Source organism: Pinus tabuliformis, chromosome J (assembly GCF_031772625.1).
Source record: "Pinus tabuliformis cultivar Carrire ecotype Pingquan chromosome J, CPIR1, whole genome shotgun sequence".
Classification (NCBI taxonomy): Eukaryota; Viridiplantae; Streptophyta; class Pinopsida; order Pinales; family Pinaceae; genus Pinus; species Pinus tabuliformis.
The window spans coordinates 1,280,169,547-1,280,193,464 of NC_142295.1; positions in this window are offsets into that span (position 1 = coordinate 1,280,169,547).

Genomic DNA, 23,918 nt, shown 5'->3' on the forward strand with positions numbered 1-23,918 from the left:
AATAAAACCAATGGGTTAATACTAAAATGTCGAGGGATTATAGACCCAAGGGAATAATATTGAACCCAATGGATTAATATTATAAACCCAAGGTATATAAACTCTAAGTTAAATATTATAAACCCTAAAATAAATATGGTTCACCAAGGTTCAGCATAATTGATTTTAATATTGAGACAATATTTGTCACATTGTGACGTTAGACCGTGGTTGATGATGGTTGATAATGTTTGACCATGGTTGATATTCATATTGAAACAATCTTTGTTACAATACGGCATTGCACCATGGTTGACCATCATTGATTTTCATATCAAGGCAATCTTTGTCATAATGCGAAATTAGACCATGGTTGATTTTCATATTGAGAAAATATTTGTCACAATGTGACATTGTAACATGGTTGACTATGGTTGACCATGATTACGTTATAGATGTTATGAATAATATTATATGCTAGGAATATCAACCCTTAGAATAATAAAACCAAGGGATTGATATTATAAACCCAAGTGAATAATAAGTCCAAGGGGTTGATACTAAAACCCCAAGGGATTAATATTATAAACCCAAGGTATATAAGCCCTAATATAAATATTATAAACCCCAAAATAAACATGGTTGACCAAGGTTCAACATAATTGATTTTCATATTGAGACAATATTTGTCACAATGTGACGTTAGACCATGGTTGACCATAGTTGACCATATTTGATTTTCATATCGAGACAATCTTTGTCACAATTTTACATTGGACCATGGTTGACCATTGTTGACGATGGTTAACAATGGTTGACCATGGTTGATATTCATATTGAGACAATCTTTGTCACATTGCGACATTGGACCATGGTGGACCACATTTTCCTTGAATAAACATGGTTGACCATGGTTGATTTTCATAATGAGAACACCTTTATCACAATGCGATGTTGGACCATGCTCAACTATGGTTGAACCCTTAGATTAATAAACCTAAGGGATTGATATTATAAACCCAAGGGATTAATACTAAAACCCCAAGGGATTAATATTAAAACCAAGGGACTAATATTTTTGTTGGGCATAGAGCCTGATTATCTTCTTTATTCAAAGGTATCGCTGCATTCGACCCCAGTTTGTAATGGGGCGGTAACACCGCCCTCTTTTTGCGCGTTCTTAGGGGGCTACAAGGGAAATCAGGGGCAGTGCCCTCAAAGCTAAAAATAAATGTAAAATTGCCTTGTGAAATGTTGTAATTTCGTAGTCAATCTATCCGTTCATTAGGCGAAAATATGACGACAGAATTTATGTTTAATTTAGGGTTTTTTTCCCTTGAAGGCAACCCCTCGCTATGTATGAGGGAATTGTATTGCGATTATGTAGATGTGTGTTATGAGTGAGAAAGAGAGATGAGATTGTGTAAGAGTGAAGAGGGAATTACAGTGGATTTGTTGTAGGTTGTATCTCTTCATTTTGGTGGATAATATAAAAAGGAAGGACTGGTTGTTTCTCCGTGGATGTAGCCCAAATTGGGTGAACCACGTATATCTGTGTCTCTCTTGTTTTATGTGTTTTCAGTGTTTATATTTCTGCAATATTTTATGTGTTCCATTGTTATTTAAATATAGTTTTCTAACAACTAGTATCAGAGTCGAAGGTCTATTTGTCTGATCAACTCGCGGGAGAGAAGGGTTACAAGTTTGAGTGGGAGAAATGACAGAAGATGGTAGGTTTAGGGAAGAAAAATTTAACAGCCAAAACTACCAGCTGTGGAAGATGTAGATGGAAGATTATTTGTATCAAAAAGATTTGTATCTATCATTGAGTAGAAAGACAAAGAAGCCGACAAGTATGACAGACACAGAATGGGATATGCTCGATAGAAATGCACTTGGAACAATACGGCTGTTCCTAGCGGCATCGATAACCTTTAATATTTCAAAGGAATCGACAAAAGAGGGTTTAATGTCAGCATTGGCCAAACTGTATGAAAAATCCTTAGCCTCAAATAAGGTATTTATTATCAAGAATTTATTTAATATGAAGATGTCAAAAGGTGGATATGTTTCTGATCATTTAAATGAATTTAATACAGTTACCAGTCAGTTGAGTTTTGTAGGGATAAATTTTGATGATGAAGTTAGGGCTCCGTTATTTCTATGCTCATTGCTAAAAAGTTGGAAACGTTTAGTTATGTCCATTAGTAACTCTGTCTCTGGATCTAGTACTTTTAAGTCTGATGATGTTGTCGATGCAATCCTTAGTGAGGGAATGTGATGGAAAAGCTCCGGTGAGACATGAGATAATGCTTTGACTGCATAGACTGGGGGAAGAAAAATGGAAAGAGGAAAGAAGCTAGGATATCTAGTAAGTCAAGAAAAGGAAGATCCAAGTCTAGATTAGGATAGTGTTCTGGAAATGTGGGAAGAAAGGACACATGAAGAAAGATCGCAAGTCTTGGAATGGAAAAGAAGGAGATGCGTAGAAAGAAAACACTCATGAAGTGAATGTGATAGGTGATGTGTTGGAAGATGATTTGATTATTTCATTAGAAAATATTATTGATGCTTGGGTGGTAGATTCAGGGGCCTTATTCCATGCCACACCTGATAGGAAACATTTTCATGATTATCTTCAAGGAGATTTTGGACAAGTTCGATTGGGTGATGGTAAATCCTCTAAAATCATTGGAATGGATATAATTTCCATAAAACAACAAAATGGAAATCAATGGTTGTCGAATGAGGTAAGGCATGTTCTAGATCTAGAGAAAAATCTAATTTCAACAACGCAGTTGGGAGGTGAAGGTTGTGTAACTACTTTTATAGATAAAACTTGGAAGGTCACTAAAGGAGCCTTGGTAATAGAAAAATGAGAAAAGGTTGGTACATTGTATTTATGCAATGGTATTTCTAATTATGTTAATGCTTTGACCTCTAAAGGAGAAGATACAACATTGTGGCATCATAGGTGTGGGCACATGAGTGAGAAGGGGATGCAAATTCTTCACTCGAGAAATTTTTTGTACATTTGAAGCATGTTGATTTGGAATTTTGTGAGAATTGTGTTTATGGAAAACAGAAGGGAGTCAAATTCCTCAGAGTTGGGAAAGAAAAGAAGAGCGAAAAATTAGAGGTTGTGCATACAAATGTATGGGGACCTTCTCAGGTATCATCTCTTGGTGGCTCTTGTTATTATGTTACTTTTATTGATGATGCAACCAGAAAAACCTAGATTTATTGCATTAAGAATAAATATGATGTATTTGATACTTCCAAGAAATGGAAATATTTGGTTGAAAATGAGACAGGAAAACGGTTGAAGTATCTCAGATCAGACAATGGAGGTGAATATTGTAGCAAAGAGTTTGATAGGCACTATTCAGAGAATGGAATTCACAGAGAGAAGACAATTCAAGGAACACCACAAGAAAATGGCGTGTCAGAAAGGATGAACATGACAATCATGGAGCGTGCAAGGTGCATGAGATTTCATGCAAGATTTCCTTTACAATTTTTGGCAGATGCTATAGATACTTCTATTTATATAATAAACAGAGGGCCTTCAAGTTCCTTGGATGGTGGTATTCAAGAGGAGGCATGGACAGGTAAAAAGATAAACTACTCTTTTTTAAATACTTTTGGTTGTGAAGCCTTTGTCCACATTAATAAAGAAAATATAACAAAGCTTGAGGAAAAATCAAAGAAATGTGCCTTTATTGGATATGGTGTTAATGATTTTGGTTATCGCTTTTATGATTATGAAAAACAAAAAATCATTAGGAGAAGAGATGTCATATTCAATGAAAAGGTTTTGTAGAAGGATTAGATGCAGGAAAAAAAACAAGAAAAAGAAAAAAAAGAATACACAGTGCTTGATGAGATCACAGAAAAAGTGAAGGTGCCTAAAAATCATAATGGTCAAGAGTCAGAACAACAATAAAAACAAAAAACTCAAAATCGTGAAAGTGGTGTTAGAAGATCTACCAGGATAAGTAGACACCCTAAACGATACTCTTCGTCATTATATTATGTATTGTTGACTAATTATGGTGAACCAAAATGTTACGAAGAAGCAGTGCTAGTTGAAACCAGGAAGAAGTGGGAGCAAGCTATGAAAGAAGAGATACACTCCTTAGTACATAACCAGACTTGTGACTTAGTCAAGTTTCCTGCAGGTAAAACAACGTTGCAGAATAAATGGGTTTACAGGTTGAAGGAAGAAGATGGAGGTAAAAAAAGGTATAAAGGTAGACTTGTGGTCAAGGGATTTGCATAGAAAAAGGGTATAGATTTTGATGATATATTTTCTCCTATTGTTAAAATGACTTCAATCAGAAATATTTTAAGTCTAGTAGCAGCTGAAGATTTTCATCTTGAGTAGTTAGATGTAAAGGAAGCCTTTCTCCATGGGGATTTGGAGGAAGAGATATATATGCAATAGCCACAAGGATATGAGGTAAAAGGGAAGGAGAAACTGGCGTGCAAGTTGAAGAAGAGCTTGTATGGCTTAAAACATGCTCCAAGGCAGTGGTATCTAAAATTCGACAGATTTATATCTGAACAAAGTTATACTAGATGTCACTCTGATCATTGTGTTTATCTCAAAAGGGAAAAAATGATGGCAACTATATTATATTGTTATTGTATGTAGATGACATGCTTGTTGTGGGTTCTAAGATGTAAGAAATAAATGTGCTCAAAAGAAAATTGGAAAACTCATTTGCAAAGAAGGATTTGGGTGCTGCAAAACAAATCCTTAGTATGAGAATAAATAGAGATAGGAAGAATCACAAATTAACATTGTCTCAGAGTGAGTACATACAAAAGGTGTTTAATATGTAGAATGAAAAACTAGTTAGTATACCTTTTGCTAGCCATTTCAGACTAAGGAGGTGAGTCCCAAGACTCAAGAAGAAATGGCTTATATGTCTAAAGTTCCATATGGATTAGCAGTTGGAAGCTTAATGTATGCAATGGTCTACACAAGGCCTGATATTTCACATGTAGTGGGAGTTGTAAGCAGGTACAAGGACAATCTAGGAAAAGTACATTGGATGGTGGTGAAGTGGATTCTTAGGTGTTTGAGAGGTACCACAAATAAAGCATTATGCTTTGATGGTTCAAACATTCCTCTACATGGATATGTTGATGCAGATGTGGCGGGTGATAGAGATAATAGGAGAAGCACCAAAGGGTATGTGTTTACTATAGGTGGAACAACTATCAATTGGGTTTTAAAACTACAAAGTGTTGTTGCACTATCAATGATGGAAACAATATGTTGCTGCTACAAAGGCTAGTAAAGAAATGAATTGGTTACAAAGGTTTCTGGATGAATTGGGTAAGAAGCAAGATCTTGGTAGGTTACACAGTGATAGCGAGAGTTCCATACATCTTGCAAAGAAATCTGCATTTCATTCCAAGAATAAACATATACAACTCAAGTACCATTTCATACGGTTAGTGTTGGAAGATGGACAATTGATGCTTGAAAAGATACACACTAGCTAAAATCCTACATATATGTTAACAAAAGTTGTAACCAGGGAGAAACTGAGATTCCGCTCGATTTTAACTAGTCTTCAAGTATGATGATGAACATGACAAACAACCAGGTCCAAAGTGGAGCCATTGTCCAGCAAATGAACCAGCGGTGGAGTTGCTATAATCAGTCTCCAAGTGGGAGATTTTTGGGTGTGGATCTTGATTATCTTATTTATTCAAAGGTATCAATGCATTGGACCCTACTTTGTAATGGGGTGGCAATGCCGCCCATTTTTGCACGCCGCTAGGGGTTACAAAGGGGTCTGTTCATTGGGCGGAAAATATGACGATAGAAGTTATGTTTAATTAAGGGTTTTTTTCCCTAGAAGACAACTCTTCATTATATATGAGGGAATTGTATTGTGGCTATGTAGATGTGTATTTTGAGTGAGAAAGAGAGAGGATATTGTGTGAGACCAAAGAAGGAATTACAATAGATTTTCTATAGGTTGTATCTCTTCATTTTCTTAGATAATGTAAAAAGGAAGGACTGGTTGTTTCTTTATGGACGTAGCCCAAATTGGGTGAACCATGTATATATGTGTCTCTCTTGTTTTATGTGTTTTGAGTGTTTATATTTATGCAATATTTTATGTGTTCCATTGCTCTGTAATATATAATTTTCTAACATTTTTAAACCCAAAGTATATAAACCCTAAGATAAATATTATAAACACTAAAATAAACATGGTTGACCATGGTTAACAATGGTTGATTTTCCTATTGATACAATCCTTGTCACAATGTGACATTGGACCATGGTTGACCATGCTTAACCATGGTTTATTTTCATATCAAGACAATCTTTATCACAACGCGATGTTCGACCATGGTTGACCATGATTAACCATGGATGACCATATTTGATTTTATAAAAAAAATGTGGTCAACCGGGTTGACCAAGGTTGACCATCATTATCATATTGACATAATTTGTTTCATAATGTGATGTTGGACAATGGTCGAAACACTAATGAATTTTCATATTGAGACAATATTTGTCATAGTGCGATGTTGAACCATGGTTGACCTTGGTTAAGTAATATTAATCCCAAGGGATTAATATTATAAACCCTAGATAGATATTATAAACACTAAAATAAATATGGTTGACCATGTTTGACCATGGTTGATTTTCATATTGAGACAATCCTTCTCACAATGTGACGTTGGACCATGGTTGAGCATGCTTGACCATCGTTTATTTTCAAATTGAGAGAATCTTTGTCACAATGTGATATTGGAGCATGGTTGAATCTCATATTGAGACAATATTAGTCATAGTGCGATGTTGGACCATGATTGATCGTGATTGTTATTATAAACACAAGGGAATAATAAACCCTAGGGATTGATACTAAAAATCCAAGGGATTATAAACCTAAGGGAATAATATTAAACCCTACAAATATGAACCATTAGATTAATACACCTAATGGATTGATATTATAAACCAACAACAATAATAAACCCAACAGATAAAATTTATAAACCCAAGGTATATAAACCCCAAGGTATATAAGGCCCAAGTTAAATATTATAAACCCTAAAATAAACATGGTATACCAAGGTTGCCCATGGTTGATTTCAATATTGAGACAATCCTTGTCACAATGCGATGTTGGACCATAGTTTACCATCCTTGACCATGATTGATTTTCATATCTAGACAATCTTTGTCACAATGTGACATTGGACAATGGTTGACCATGGTTTATTTTCATATTTAGGTAATCATTGTCACAATGCAACATTTAACCATGGTTGACAATGATTAATATTATAAATGCAAGGGAATAATAAACCCAAGGGATTTGTAGCATCCCTGGTAAAAAATCCATGTAATAAAGTTAATAAAGGTAAAATAAGACCTTGGTCATAGAACACATATCCCAAGCTGAATGTTGGGAAAAAAATAGTGATGTCAATCACTTGTGATTAATTAATGGCTATGGAAAATGAAAAGGGAAATGGAAAATTCTTTGGAAAGGCATGCGACATTAATTGGCATTTTATTTATGAAAATAATGGAAATTAGGATAAAAGGAAGGTGAAAGGTCACATGTTGCATGTGAGGAGGAAAATGAAGGAAAATAATGGAAAATTGAAGAAAATAGAGGCCTCATTAATAAAAAAGCTTCTAAGGATCAGTTTGTAACCTTTTCTAGTTTAGTTTCGGAGCTCTCTCTCTATTCTCTCTCCCTCATTCTCTTGGACACTTAGACTTTTCTTGGAGGACTATGGCATACTTTCAGTTTTGGAGCAAGAAGGCAAAGGAAGAATAGGAAAGTGCAATAAAACATCAGATCAATAGCTACAACAAGTTTTTCTTGCAGGTACCAAGTTGCAGGTATGATTTCCTCGCTAGTTTTGGCATGCATGGCATATGCATGTGGTTTCTTGGTTATGATATTTCATTGGCATGGAGGAATGCATCGATTGATGTTGGATTTTCTTAGCCTTTACATTTCCTTGATAGCCATGGCATTTTTGGTTTCTTTCCTTTTTTCTCGAGTTGGTTCTCATATTCCTTTTGTTGTGGGTTAAGTTATTAGTTCCTGGAGCCCCAGTTGGAAAAACACTTTGGAGCCGTGTAACAACTTGGGTTTAGTTACTTGTCCTGGAGCCTTGGTTGGACAAATTCTCTGGTTCCATTGGTGGGTCAAGTTACTAGTCCTAGAGCATTTGTTGGAAAAACACTCTAGAGGCTGGCAAGCGTTGTAGGTTGAGTTACTAGTACTAGAAGACTTGGTTGGAACAAACGCTTTGGAGCCCTAGACAACCTGGGTAGAAACCAATCTAGTGATGGTTAATAATGTCTGACCATGGGGTGGAATCACTGGTTGAGGGCTAAGGTGGTTTGGCCTCTGGATGCCCTCATTTAGTTTTGTTGGACGTGTTTCATGAGATCCCACATTCATGCTTGGAATATGGCATAGGGTGATTGGCTAAAAGAGAGATTTGGTTTAGCCTTGTGTATGGTTGGGTCACTCATGGAAGTCCCAAACCTGGTTGCATTTTTAATGTGTTAATTAGAGCTTCTTTCCTCTTTTCTTTGATGGGTAAATATACTTTTTTATATGTGGTTTTTATGGAAGATATATTCTTGTTATTTTTGTTGGTTATATGCTCTTTATGAGCATGTTTTATGATAGTGATGATGTATGGCTCTCATCATGTTTTGACTTGTAAATGAATGAAAAATGAATATATAACCTAATATGTGATAATGCAGCTAATGTGATAAGGCATCAATGCTTCTTAGCGATCCTCAAATAAGTATGAGACCCTTATGCTTATCTTTGTTGTTATGACTTGTAGAATGCATATTTGTGACATGTTTGACGAAATGCCTATCATGGCTAGTAGGGGTACATTCAAGTATTTGTTTACATATTTTCATTAGTATTGTTGTTTTTTTATTACTTTTCATTCCTGAAATTTTCATGGAGTTCTGGGCAGTGGCCTGAGTCTTGGCCCTGAAAAAGTGGCACAAAATATAGGGTCACTCGATCTAAAATAACTGAAACAATCCCAAGTCACTTGCATCCTGTTTCTATGGGAGCGACTCGAGGGTTCCAGTCACATGCATGCCCATTTCCTAGGAGTGAATGAGGCCCTAGGTCAGTAAAATGTTAAGTTTCCTCAGGGATTGGTCACTTGGAAAGGTTGGTCAACTCTTGGAGGTTCTGTAGCCTATGTAGAATGTTAGATTGGTTGTGTTGTGTTGGTACTACTTTCTTAATTATACATGGGAATTTGAATAAGATAATAGTAACCTCTCATCACATGTTCACCCCAGCGGACTGGTTAACTTGAGTAAATGTGGGAGGAGGGTGGTTACTGAGTGGTATCAGAGAACGCTTCACCCTTGGACTGGATGGGCAGTGTGTTGGTCATGCATTCATGTGAGTTGCATATATGTGTTCCTTATACTTATGATATATGTGCTTGTTGCATATGCATGGCATTGGCCATAGTTGCATTGGTGTCATCATTTGAAAAGTTGATGGTGTTGTTATTATATATGGTTGCCATGAGTGTACTATGTCAGTTATGCATTGGTTATACATGTCAGTGCTTATACATTATAATGCATACATTGATATGGTTGTATTTTTCATGCATGAGGTCATGGTATTTAGTTGGTATGGTCATGCATTGATGACAACATAATGTTTGAAATAATCTTTAAAGGTTGATATGATTATGTTTATATATATGTATTGCGCTAATCTGGTTGATCTTATAGATGACATATCATCCCCTGAACTAAAATGAGGTACGTTCGCTTGTTTATGATTTTTTTTAGCTGACATGATATACCTTACAATAAGAAACAAACAAAGATGATTAAAAATATGGTAGACTACAGTTTCCAAGATTCTCCCTGTGAATCAGATGAGCAGCATAGTGTTGGTAATTCTTCTAAATTAGCTGACACGTTGATAAGTTTGAAGGAAAAAATAAGAAGTTGTAAAAAAGATAATGACAGAATCATTCAGACAAAAGAGAAACAAGCACACGTTAATTCAGTAATCCTTCAGAGTTTTTCAGAATTACAGAGATAGGGACCTCTTCAGATTATCCATAGACAGGAGGATAAGATGAGTGGGGTATATGGTAGTAGATCTCATAGGGAGAATGTTAGATAGAGATTACACGATTAAAGATGGTAGGCTCTTAGACACTCCAAATAGGAGACGTGATGGACATAGGTACTATTCTAGTTCTGGTTCTGACTGGTATCATGATCATCCTTATAGGAGGAGTCACAGGGGACATTTTCCGAATGAGTTCAAGAAAGAAAATCCACCTAAACTTGACGGGGAAATTAATAAGTCATAGGATGTAGAAGCATTCTTGCTTGGTATGAATATGTTATTCAGGTTGCATGATTAATCTGAAAACATGAAGGCCAAAATAACTACATTTAGTCTTAAAGGAAAAGAAAATATCTGGTGGGACTATGTAAAGAATGCTAGAGGTATTTATGAAGATGAGTTGACTTGGAGTGAGTTAGAAAGACTTTTCAGGAAGAAGTATCTATCGAAGAGATACTATGATGACATGGAAAAATAATTCTATGAGTTGAAGATGGGATCTATGACCAATGAGGAGTACACTAGCATATTTTTGGAGTTATTGAGATATGTGCCTTACCTCAAGGAGGAGAAGGCCAATATTCATCAATTTATCAGTGGGTTTCTGATAGAATTCAAGGAGATGGTTGAGTTTGATGAGCTTATATCATTGGAGGAGTCTATCTGGAAGCTAAAGCATTCTTTTGAGCAATCAAAGAGTATATCAGAGACTAAGCAGGACTGGAAAGGTAATGTGAAGAATAAAGGGAAATGGGACAAGAAGAGAATAATACCTCAAGATACAAGTAAACAAGAGAATGTAGCACCACCTAAGAAGTTCAATGCATTTAATAGAGGATGGGGATTTCAGTCTGAGTAGAACAAGGGTGATGTTAGGGATCCTGTACTGTGTTGGACTTGTGGAGGAGAGAATCATAAGAGAGTTTGTCCATAGCATCAGGGTGGTAGACCATAAATCTATAGTTCCCAAGAGCCACAGACAGTGGGAGATGTTGGACAGAGTATTCCACAGATCTATGTAGCATTGGGGAATAGGTAGGCATATCACCAGGTGCTTATTATCAAGATGGATGGTAAGCTTTGTGATCAAGTTACTATTTTGATTGACCCTAGATCTAACTATAGTTATGTTAATCCTGAACTGGTGGATAAGTGTGGCTTGAAAAAGGAAGTTCATGCAGAATCTTGGTTAGTGTAGTTGGCTACAGGTACAAAAAAGCAAGTTCATCATTGGGTAAGATATTGTGAATTTTATTGGAATGATATGCCTACATCAACACATTTGAATGTATTGTTGTTGGGATCACATAGTATGTTGTTGGGCATGGACTGGTTGTATATTCATAGGACTAAAGTGGATTTTATGATAAAGCCACTGAGTGCTTGGATGATAATGGGGAACATGGAGAACATAGAGTATTACAGGGTAAGAAGAAGGTAACATTAGTGAGAATGGTTATAGCTATGTAGGTGAAGCACAATTGTGGGAAAGGGTGTGTGTTATTTGTAGTGCACATTTCCAATGAAAAAGGTAAGGAAATTGAGGATGCAGATGTCTTGAGAAGGTACCTAGTTATACAGTAGTTTCAGGATGTGTTTCCGGTAGAGATTTTAGAGTTTTCGCCTCGTAGTGAAGTAGAATTTTCTATTGAGTTGGTACCAAGGGCAACACCAACATCAAAGGCACCTTACAGGATGAGCACACCAAATTTGGTGGAGTTGAAGTTGCAGTTGAAGGAAATTCTTGACAAGGGATACACTAGGACAAGTGTATCGCCTTGGAGTGTACCAATATCATTTGTGAGGAAGGGGTACTCTCTAGGGGAAATTTTAGGGGCTAATATTTGCTAGTGGGCTAATATTCCATGCTTTTTCCAAAAACTGATTCACCAATTTGCATTTTTATAAAAATGAATGAGCCCAAATTTTATAGTATAAAATTATTTTACCTTAAAAATTGCCAATATTATATATTGTATACTATAAGTAAATTATAAATCTAAACATTTTTACAAAATTATCATCAAACATTTTAAGATTTGGATATTAGGGACTAGTAAGATTTTCCAAGGTTGCTAAAATTTAAGATAAACTTCCATCCTTAAAATTTTCCCTTCTATTCTTAGGTTATGCATTTACTACAGGAAATTCAACAAGGTAACCATCAAGAACATGTATCAGTTTCCAAGGATTTATGAAATGTTTAATCAGTTGAAGGGAGCAACAATGTTCTCAAATATTGATTCTATGGACCTTTCAAGATTCTTGAGAGGATTGGACTGGTAGCCTATCGACTTCCACTACCTCCGACAATGAATTCCATGATGTTTTCCATGTGTCATTTCTTAAGAAGTATGTTAAATATGTTGATAATGTGATTGACTGGTATGTATTGCAAGCAGAGCCAGAAGGAGAAGTCGAGTTAGAACCTTAGTGTATATTGTAGAGAAATATGTTCATGCTTTGGAACTGAGAAATCGAGCAGGTTAAAGTGCAGTGGAAGCACTTTGTGCCACATGAAGCTACATGGGAAATTGTTGATCATATGTAGGCTATGTATCCTTCTCTATTCACTATTTGAGCGAGTGTTTTTGGTATATGTTTTGATGTGATGGTTTGGTATATATACATATGTATATGGATGTAAATACCACCATGAGCTATCTTATAAAACTCCAATAAGAGGTATGGGTGTGATGTTGTTATGGTTGGTATGTCGTTATGTGTCATGTTGGTTTGCTTCCTAGTAGGTTTATCATTGTAAATATTGAATGGAGCTGAGTTATAAAGCTCCATGGGAATATGTTTTTATTTTTAGTAGTCTTACTGGTTGTAGGTGTCATTGAATACCACGGATGGTGTTCCCCTAAGGGAGAGGGTTCTGTAATATCCGTGGAAAATAATCCACGTAATAAAGTTAATAAAGGTAAAATAAGACCTTGGTCATGGGACGTGCATTTCAAGCTAAATATTGGGAAAAACATAGTGATGGGGATCACTTGTGATTAATTAATGGCTATGGAAATTGGCAAAGGAAATGGCAAAGGATTTGGAAAGGCATGAGGTATTAATTGGAATTTTATTTATGAAAATAATGGAAATTAGGAGAAAGGAAGGTGAAAGGTCACAGGTTGCACGTGAGGAGGAAAATCAACGAAAATAATGGAAAATTGAAGCAAATAGAGGCCTCATTAATAAAAATGATTTTGAGGATCATTTTGTAACCTTTTGTAAGTTCAATTTTGGAGCTCTCTCTCTCTTTTATGCTCTTAAACACACAAAGTTTTCTTGGATCACTCTTGGAGGAGTGTGGAATACTTGGAGATTTAGAGAAATAAGGCCAAGGAAGAGAAATAAAGTGTAAGAGGACATCAAGATCAGAAGCTACAACGATTTTTGTTTGTAGGTACCGATTTGCATGTATGATTTCCTTGCTAGTTTTGGCATGCATGGCATATGCACAGGTTGGGTTGTGTTATATTCTTTCCACGACTAACCCACATAGTGAACTGGGGGCTATAGGGGGGGTAAAGCCCCCCCTTCGTTGCGCCGATTGCACAGCGGGGGGGTCACAGGGGGGTTTGAGGGGGGCGGGTAACCCCCCTCTACGGGGTCCGAGGCAGCGCCTCAGGAAATTTTTTTTTGGACCCTATATTAGGTTGGGCGAACCTACCTATGGTTTTCGGTCCATGGTTTTGGACGCGATGGTTTTCGGTCCATGGTATTGGATGCTTCGGCATGTATAAATATGTATTGTAACATTGAAAGGAATATAATGAAAAATCAAGCTGGTAGTCCCGATTTTGGATCCAGGGGAAAATCTCTGTGTATATGTGTTTTATGTGTTATGCTCTCGCATTGTTTATTTTCTGTGTTTTAGAATTCGTATGCAGGTAATTTCTGTACAGGGTTAAAACCTACATTTGGTATCGGAGTTGTTTTGGCTTCAAGGGGATGCCTTTGTTGCTGAGGGGTTAGGCTCGGGCCTGTGGTAGAGGAGATCTGTGAGATCGATTCTGGTGGTGAAAGAAGATGGCGAGCAGCGGAAAGATAGAGATCAAGAAGTTCAATGGTCAGAGTTTTGAGTTGTGGAAACTCAAAATGGAGGATCTTTTGGTGGATAAAGATTAGTGGATCGCGGTAGATCCAGGTACTAAACCAACGGGAGTGGCCGATGAAGAATGGAAGTTGGATCAGAAGGCAAAGAGCACAATACGATTGTGTGTCTCAGATTCAGTATTGTTGAATGTATCAGGGGAAGCTATGGTGAAGGCTTTTTGGGACAAGTTAGGGACTTTGTACCAATATAAGTCTCTGGTGAATAAATTGTTCCTGCAGAAAAAGCTGTATAACCTGAGGATGAAAGATGGAGACTCGGTGACAGAGCATATGAACGCATTTAATACTGTGGTAAGTCAGTTACCGTCTGTTGATATTAAAATTTTAGATGAAGATAAGTGCATCAGTTTGTTGTGTTCACTACCAGATTCGTGGGATAGTCTGGTTATTGCAATAGGTAGCAATGCAACTGCTTTGCAGTTTGATGAAATAGTCTCAGCCTTGCTGGCGGAGGAGATGAGACGGAAAAATATGGAGAGCCAGAATGGTGATGCCTTGTCTGTACAAGGACGGTCCCAGAATAGAAACAAAAATAAGTCATCGAGTGGAATATCTAAATCTAGAGGAAGATCTAAATCTCCAGGAAAACCTGTAAAGGTGGTGTACTGGAAATGCAGAAAGGAAGGGCACTTCAAAAGGGACTGTAAATCTAAAGCTCCTGATAAAGGAAAGGGATCTGATGATGCTCCTTCTGCAGAGGTGAAAACCACCTCAGATGAAGGTGGGGATGTGTAATTGGCTTCTTCAAGTACACATGTAGATCATGAGGCATGGCTGATTGACTCAGGTGCATCCTTTCACTTCACTCCCCATAGAGAGTGGTTCTGTGAGTATGAGAAATACGATGGTGGTGATGTCTTCTTAGGAGATGATAGGAGGCTAGAATCATTGGTCGTGGAAAAGTAAAGTTGAAGTTGCAAGGTGGAAGGGTTAGAACACTCCCGAGTGTTCTGTATATTCTTGCATTGGCCAGAAATCTGATTTCTGTAAGCAAGTTGGATGATGCAGGTGTAAAAACAGTGTTCGAGAAGGATGCCTGCAAGATGGTTCGGGGAGAATTGGTATTGATGTGGGGAGTTCGGACTGGAACTCTGTACAAGCTACAAGGTAGCACTGTTGTTGATGGGTGCAACAATTCTGTGGTTCCTGAAAGTGGAGCTGAAAATCTAATGGTCTCTATTGAGAAGACCATGCTGTGGCATCAAAGGCTTGGACATATTGGAGAGAAGGGCCTTCGAATACTTCATGGTAAAGGTATGGTAGAAGGTATGAGTAATAGCTCTCTAGATTTTGATTTCTGTGAAAATTGTGTATATGGGAAGCAGAATCGAGTGAGTTTCCCCTCTAGTGCTAAGAGGGCGAAACAAATATTAGAGCTTGTGCACAATGATGTGTTTGGACCTGTGAAAGTTCCATCACTGGGTAAGTCTGTGTACTATGTATCATTTATAGATGACTTCTCAAGGAATACATGGATATATTTCCTTAAGAAGAAATCTGAAGTCTTTGACAGGTTTAAAGAATTTAAGGCTCTGGTGGAAAATCAAAAAGAGAAGAAGATAAAGGTGCTGAGGACAGGTAATGGTGGAGAGTTTTGTAGCAAGGAATTTGAAGAATTCTGTAAGAAGTGTGGTATAGCACGGCAGAAGACTACTCCATATAAACCTCAGCAAAATGGAGTCGCAGAAAGAATGAACAAGACGTTGATGGAAAGGGCAAGAAGCATGCTCAGTGGTGCCTGGTTAGGACAGGAATTCTGGGCAGAGGCGGTGGATACTGCATGTTACTTGGTCAACAGGTCACCTTCATCAGCGTTGGAGGATAAGACTCCACAAGAAGTATGGACTGGTAAGAAACCCTCTCTTTCACATCTGAGGGTATTTGGATGTGATGCATATGTACATGTTCCAAAGGAGAAACGAACCAAGTTGGATAGTAAATCTGAAAAGTGCATCTTTATTGGGTATAAGGATGGTTTAAAGGGTTATAAGCTTTGGAACCCAGTTACACGGAAGGTTGTGTACAGTCGAGATGTGGTGTTTAGAGAGGTAAAAGATGTTATTAAACGTGAAGTCCAACCAAAGGAACCTAAGAAGATAGAGTTTGAGCTAAAGGAGGAAGAATCAGACTTTGCAGCAGAGGAGGAATCAAAAGATGAGGAGCCATAAACTCCGGTTGTGAGAAGATCAATTCGAGAAAGAAGGAAGCCAGAAAGGTATAGTCCTTCTGCTTTTTGTTCAAATTTTGCTTTGTTTGTTACTGATGATGATCCCAAAACTGTGAAGGAAGCAGTAGATTCAGAGGATGGAAAACTCTGGAAAGAGGCCATGGTTGATGAAATGGCATCTTTGCACAAAAATGAGGCTTGGGATCTGGTGGAGTTGCTGGCTGGAAGGAAACCCATTGGCAGCAAATGGGTGTTTAAAAAGAAGACAAATGCAGAAGGGAAGGTGGAGAAATAAAAAGCTTGGTTGGTAGCAAAAGGTTATTCCCAGGTGCCGGGAATTGATTTTGGTGATATTTTTTCTCCTGTTGCCAAGGTAACTTCTATTAGCTAAATTTTATCTGTTGCTGTTGTTTTTGATTTTGAGGTAGAACAGATGGATGTGAAGACAACATTTCTTCACGGGGATTTGGAAGAGGAAATCTACATGAAATAACCTGAACGCTTTGCGGTGAAGGGTAAGAAAGAACTGGTATGCAAGTTAAAGAAGTCTCTGTATGGGTTAAAACAGTCACCAAGGATGTGGTATCAGAAATTTGATACATTTATACGGGGACTTGGCTTCACCAGAAGCAAAGCAAATCACTGTGTGTATTTTAAATTAATTGGTGACCGTGTTATTTATCTGGTCTTGTATGTGGATGATATGTTGCTGGTTGGAAATGATAAAGAAATTATCCGGGACTTGAAGACCCAATTTTCCTCCAAATTTGACATGAAAGATCTTGGTGCGGAAAACTATATTTTGGGCATGGAAATTAAAAAAGATCGGGCAAAGAGGAAGCTTTGGTTAAACTAGAGGAAGTATTTCGAGACAATACTACAGAGTTTTAATATGCAGGATAGTAAATTAGTGAAGGTTCCTATTCCTGTAGGTGTGAGGTTATCTGCTGAACAGTGTCCCAAGACACAAGAAGAGGAAGAGGACATGTCCCGTGTTCCATATGTGAGTGCAGTTGATAGCCTGATGTATGCAATGGTCTGTACTAGACCAGACATTGCACATGCAGTGGGAGTATTGAGCAAGTTTATGTCAAAACCAAGGAAGGAGCACTGGACAACAGTGAAGCGGGTTTTTAGGTATTTGCGTGGCACTAGTGATTATGGTTTGTGCTACCAAGGAAGACTAGGATTGGACAGAGTGTTGGATATTCGTGGCTTTGTTGATGCAGACTGGGCTGGAGATCTGGATCAGAGAAGATCTACAAGTGGGTATGTTTTTAACCTATTTGGAGGTGAAGTCAGTTGGATGAGTAAGAAACAATCTATAGTGGCACTATCAACTGTAGAGGCAGAATACATGGCAGCCACTCATGCAAGCAAGGAAGCAGTTTGGTTGCAGAGATGTGTTCAACTATGAGGTTAGTACAGGGAGCTATAAGAATAGACTGTGATAGCCAAAGTGCAATTTTCTCGACAAAGAACCCTACTTATCATTCAAAGACAAAGCACATTGATGTTCAGTATCACTTTGTGAGGGATATGATAGAAGACAAAAAGGTGTTGCTGGTAAAGGTGGACACTTTGAAGAATACTGTAGATGTATTGGCAAAATCTGTGAGCTCTGAGAAGTTCTCTTGGTGTAGAGAAACAATGGGCATTTCAGGGCTAGAGAAATGACTAAGCTCTCCTGTGGCCCCCTGTGGAAAGAAAACAACAAGTTGGAGATTGTTGGGTTGTGTTATATTCTTTCCATGACTAACCCACGTAGTGAACTAGGGGGTTAGAGGGGGGGGCATAGCCCCCCTTCGTTGCGCCAATTACGCAACGGGGACGTCACAGGGGGGCGGCAACCCCCCCTATTTGGGGGGTTTGAGGGGGGCGGGTAGCCCCCAAATTTTTTTTGGACCCTATATTAGGTTGGGCGAACCTACCTATGATTTTTGGTCCATGGTATTGGATGCTTCGGCATGTATAAATATGTATTGTAACATTGAAAGGAATATAATGAAAATCAAGCTGGTAGTCCCAGTTTTGGGATCCAGGGGAAAATCTCTGTGTATATGTGTTTTATGTGTTATGCTCTCGCATTGTTTATTTTCTGTGTTTTAGAATTCTTATGCAGGTAATTTCTGTACAGGGTTAAAACCTACATCACATGGTTTCTTGGTTATGATTTGTCATTGGCATGGAGGAATGCCTGGATTGATGATGGATTTGCTTAGCCTTCCCATTTTCTGGATAACCATGGTGTTGTGACTTTATTTCCTTTTGTTTTCTAGTTGGTTCTCATATTCCTTTGGTAGTGGGTTGAGTTATTAGTTCCTAGACCCCAGGTTGGAAAAACTTTTTGGAGCATTGTAACAACTTGGTTTTAGTTACTAATGCTAGAGCCTTGGTTGGATGAACACTTTGGAGCCCTTAGTAGGTTGAGTTACTAGTCCTAGAGCCTTTGTTGGAAAAATGCTCTCAAGCGCGAAAGAAACTATGGGTTGAGTTACTAGTCCTAAAATCATAGGTTGGAGCAAATGCTTTGTAGCCCTGGAAAACTTGGGTGGGGACCAATCTGGTGATGGTTAGTGAGGTACGATTGTGAGGAGGAATCACTGGTTGATGGTTGAGGTAGTTTGGCCTTTGGAAGCCCTAGTTTGGTTTTGTTGGATGTGTTTAATGAGATGCCACATTCATGCTTGGAATATGGCATGGGGGTGACTCGCTAAAAGAAAAATTTGGTTCAACCTATTGTATGGTTAGGTGGTTTGTGGAAGTCCCAAGCTTGGTTGCACTTTGTCTGTGTTAATAAGAGCTTCTTTCGTCTTGTATTTTATGGGTAAATATACTTGTGTATATGTGGTTTTTATGGCCAATGTATTCTTGTTAATTTTTGTTGGTTATATGTTAGTTATGAGCATGTTTTATGACAATGGTGATTATGGCTCTCATCATGTTTTGATTTGTAAATGAATAAACAATGAATACATAACCTAACAGATGATAATACAACTAAAGTGATAAGGCATTAGTGCTTCTTAGTGACTCTTAGATAAATATGATACCCCTATGCCCAGATCCGTTGATATGACATGTAGAAAGCATATTTGTGATATGTTTGATGAAATTCTTGTCATGGCTAGTATGGGTATAGACAATTATTTGTTAAAGTATTTGAATTAGTATCATTGTTTCACTATTACTTTTCATTTTTTAAGGCTTCATGGAGTTTTGGGTAGTTCCCCGAGTCTTAGTCATGAAAAAGTGACACAAAATTCAAGGTCATTGGCTCTAAACTAACTAAAACAATCCCCATTCACTTTCATTCCCTTGCTATGGGTGCAACTAGAGGGTCCCATTTGCATGCATGCCCATGTCATGGGGCGACTAAGGCCCTAGGTCAGTAAAATGTTAAGTTTCCTCAGGGGTTGGTCACCTGTAGGTTTTGTAGCTTGTGTAGAAGGTTAGATTGGTTTTGTTGTGTCAGTTCCACTTCCTTAATTATACATGGGGAGTTGAATTAGATCATAGTAGCCTCTCGTCACATATTTACCCCAACATACCGGTTACCTTGGGTAAATGTGGGAGGAGGGTGGTTTCACGATTGATACTAAAACCCCAAGGGATTATGAACCCAAAGGAATTAAATTAAACCAAAGGGACTAATATTATAAAACCAATGTATATCAAACCTAAGATAAATATTATAAACACTATAAAAAACACGGTTGACCATGGTTGATTTTCATATTGAGACAATCCTGATCACAATGCAATATTGGACAATGGTTGACCATGCTTAACCATGGTTGATTTTCATATCAACACAATATTTGTGACAATGGGACATCTGACCATGGTTGACCATGTTTGATTTTATAAAACATGGTTGACTAAAATTGATTATGATTAACCATGGTTGACCATGGTTGAATAATAATAAGCCCAAGGGACTGATATTATAAACCCAAGTTATATAAACCCTAAGATAAATATTATAAACAATAAAATAAACATTATTGAACATGGTTGACCATAGTTGATTTCATATTGAGACAATCCTTGTCATAATGTGACGTTGTAACATGGTTGACCATGATTGATTTTCAAATCGATAGAGTATTTGTCACAATGCGACATTTATTAATGTGGCTGGCCATGGTTGACTATCATATTGAGAAAATATTTGTCACAATGCGACATTGGACCATGATTGACCATGATTGAACTTATAAAACATGTTTGACTATGATTGATATTATAAACCCAAGGGAATAATAAACCCTAGAGATTAATACTAAAAGCCCGAGGGATTATAAACCTAAGGGAATAATATTAAACCATAGGAATATGAACCTTTAGATTAATAAAGCTAAGGGATTGATATTATAAACCTAAGGGAATAATAAACCCAAGGGATAAAAATTATAAATCCAAGACATATAAAAACTAAGATAAATATTATAAACCCTGAAATAAACATGGTTTCCCATGGTTTACCATGGTTAATTTTCATATTTAGACAATCCTTCTCACAATGCAATGTTGGACCATGCTTGACTATGCTTGACCATGATTAGTTTTCATATCGAGACAATCTTTGTCACAATGTGATGTTGGACCATGATTGATTTTCATATTAATACAATCATTGTCACAATGCAATATTCAACCATGGCTAACCATGGTTAGCTATAATTAACCATGGTTGACCACGATTGATATTATAAACCCAAGTGATTGATAATATAAACCAATAGAATAATAAACCCAAGGGATTAATACTAAAACCTAAGAGATTACGAACCGAAGGGAATAATATTAAAACCAAGGGATTAATATTATAAAACCAAGGTATATAAAACCTAAGATAAATATTATAAATAGTAAAATAAATATGGTTGACCATGGTTGATTTTCATACTGAGATAATCCTTATCACAATAAGAAGTTTCACCATGGTTGACCATGCTTAACCATGGTTGATTTTCATATCAAGAAAATCTTTGTCACAATGCGACGTTCGACAATGGTTGACCATGGATGACCATGTTTGATTTTATAAAACATGGTTGAATATGGTTGAATAAAGTTGACCTTGATTAACCATGGTTGACCATGGTTGACCATGATTATTGTATTGAGACAATGTTTTCCGTAATGTGACATTGGACCATGGTTAAAACAATGATTGATTTCCATATTGAGACAATCTTTGTCACAATGCAACATTAGACAATGGTTGACCATGAAATAATTTTATAAAATATGGTTGACCATGATTGAATTTATAAGACATGGTTGATCTTGATTAAATTTATAAAATAAGGTTCAACATGGTTGACCATGATTGACATTATAAACCGAAGGTAATAATAAACCCTAGGGATTAATACTAAAAAGACACGGGACTATAAACATAAGTGAATGATATTAAGCCCTAGGAATATGAACCCTTAGATTAATAAACCTAAGGGATTGATGGGTGAAAACATGAAGTTGGGTTACATGTTTGTGAGAAACGCCTCCGAAAATTTCACATTCTCAATTTTTCGGCCGAACAAAAAAAACTTTAGGTCGAATTTTCTAAATTTATTCAGCCGAAATATTTTACTAACATTTGGCTCAATGTTTTTCCACTTAGACTAACGCTGACTATTAAATGGAATTTTTGTCGAAGTTGAAAAAATCGGTAAAAAAATAGTTCAGCCAAATAAATAATTCGGCTGAATAACTAATTCATTCAAACTATTTGTTCGGCTGAACCTGTTGGAGTCGGTCTAGTCAGCCCTCCGTCAGAGATCAAAACTCTTTGTGCATTTCAATTTTAGGTGTCCCGCTCCATTCACTCAGCTGCATTCTACTAGGGGCATGCAATAATCTGACGAAGAAGGTCATGCTAGTCATTTCCCCTCATGTCTGGCTCCTGCTGGCTCAGGTATTTTGTCAATAATCACCAAAGTCCATGACAGTCAAGGTCTGGTCCTTTAAAAAACAAAAGTCATTTTCTATGTTTAGGTCTAGGAATTCATCAATTTGGTCTTTGAAACATGTCCAGTAAAGCCATGCAGGCCAGAGTGAGGCCCTTACACAATTATGGTTCAGAGAGCTTCATCGTCATGTGGATAGACTTTAACTCTTCTTCAAAACTCTGTTTTGAACAAAAGTCAAACAATGTCATTTATGACAAAATTTTCCAAAAAAGTCGCTAGTTGATTTTTCAGATGCAGTCATGGTTTCCGTGGTCAAATGCCCTATCGTACATTCCTTGCAAAGAGTGACGAAAATTTCAACATTTGAGGCAAAATTTCAAAGAAAAAGTGAAAATCAGGGTGTATTAAAGTCAATGGAAAAAGTGTTGAAACAAGACATTAGAAAAGCGGGTTTTTGTAAAAGTTAATTTAAAAATGACCTCCAATCCTATATACACAAAATCGCCATAGGACAAGCCTTTGTGCAAGCAAGGTGGTGGAAGAAAGGTGCAAGGTCGAAGAGTTGAAGAGTGAAGCAGTTTGGAGCAGTTTAGGGTGATCTCAGAGCATGCAGCGCACACGCAAAGGGGCGCGGCACACTCATTGGGTGCGGCACACACAGAGCCCATCCACTGTGTAAATTCTCCACTGGCGCGACGCACTCAGAGCGTGCAGTGCACTAGGCATTGTGCGTGGCACACATGGATATAAAGCCCAGAAACCAACTAATTCGCCCAAAAATTTTGTGGATGCTCATAAAATTTGAAAGGTAGGAAACCTACCTCCACTTTAGCATCAAAATTGAAAGGAATAGCATGGTTTTAGGACTATAAATCAAATGCAAATTTTTTTATAAAGAAAACAAAAGAAGGCACAAATAAGACATGAGGCTAGGGTTTGTGCTACAGTGACAATGCCGCCAAGGTGTTTTTCCTACCCTACCCCTATTACTCATTCCCCTAGGCTATTGTCCCCATAATCACTACCCTAACCCTACCAAAAATCATACTCCCTTTTCCCCCTTCCTATTGCTAAAAAAACCCAAACCCTACCTTGCCAACAACACAAACCCTACCCCATAAACACAATACCCAAACTCCTCCCAAGTCCCTAACAAATTCTCCCTATAACCCCTGTTCCCATTTCATCATTCCCCTCCTAATACTCCCTTGTTTAATTTTCCCCTTGGTGGCAGATTGTCAAAGAAAACTCCAACTCCACTGTAATCAAAGGGCAGCCTAAATTCAATTTACAAACAGCAGTAATGGCCTCCGAAGTTTCATCAAAATATGAGGAGGAGACCCACAGTGATACAACTTCAGGAGAAAGGGCCCACAAGAGACATCACCGTAGTGGCAGACATCTTAGAGATGAGCCAAACTCCCTCACTGAGTTGCAGGCATGCCCTATGGCTATGTCTTGTTTCCAGCACTTAGCATGTTTTGAATTTTGTCAGAGGGTGGAAAATGTCAGAGTTCATCATGAGTTGGCTGTCTTTTTGCACTTCACCTACATGGAGGACAGTCTATCTTGGTTGGG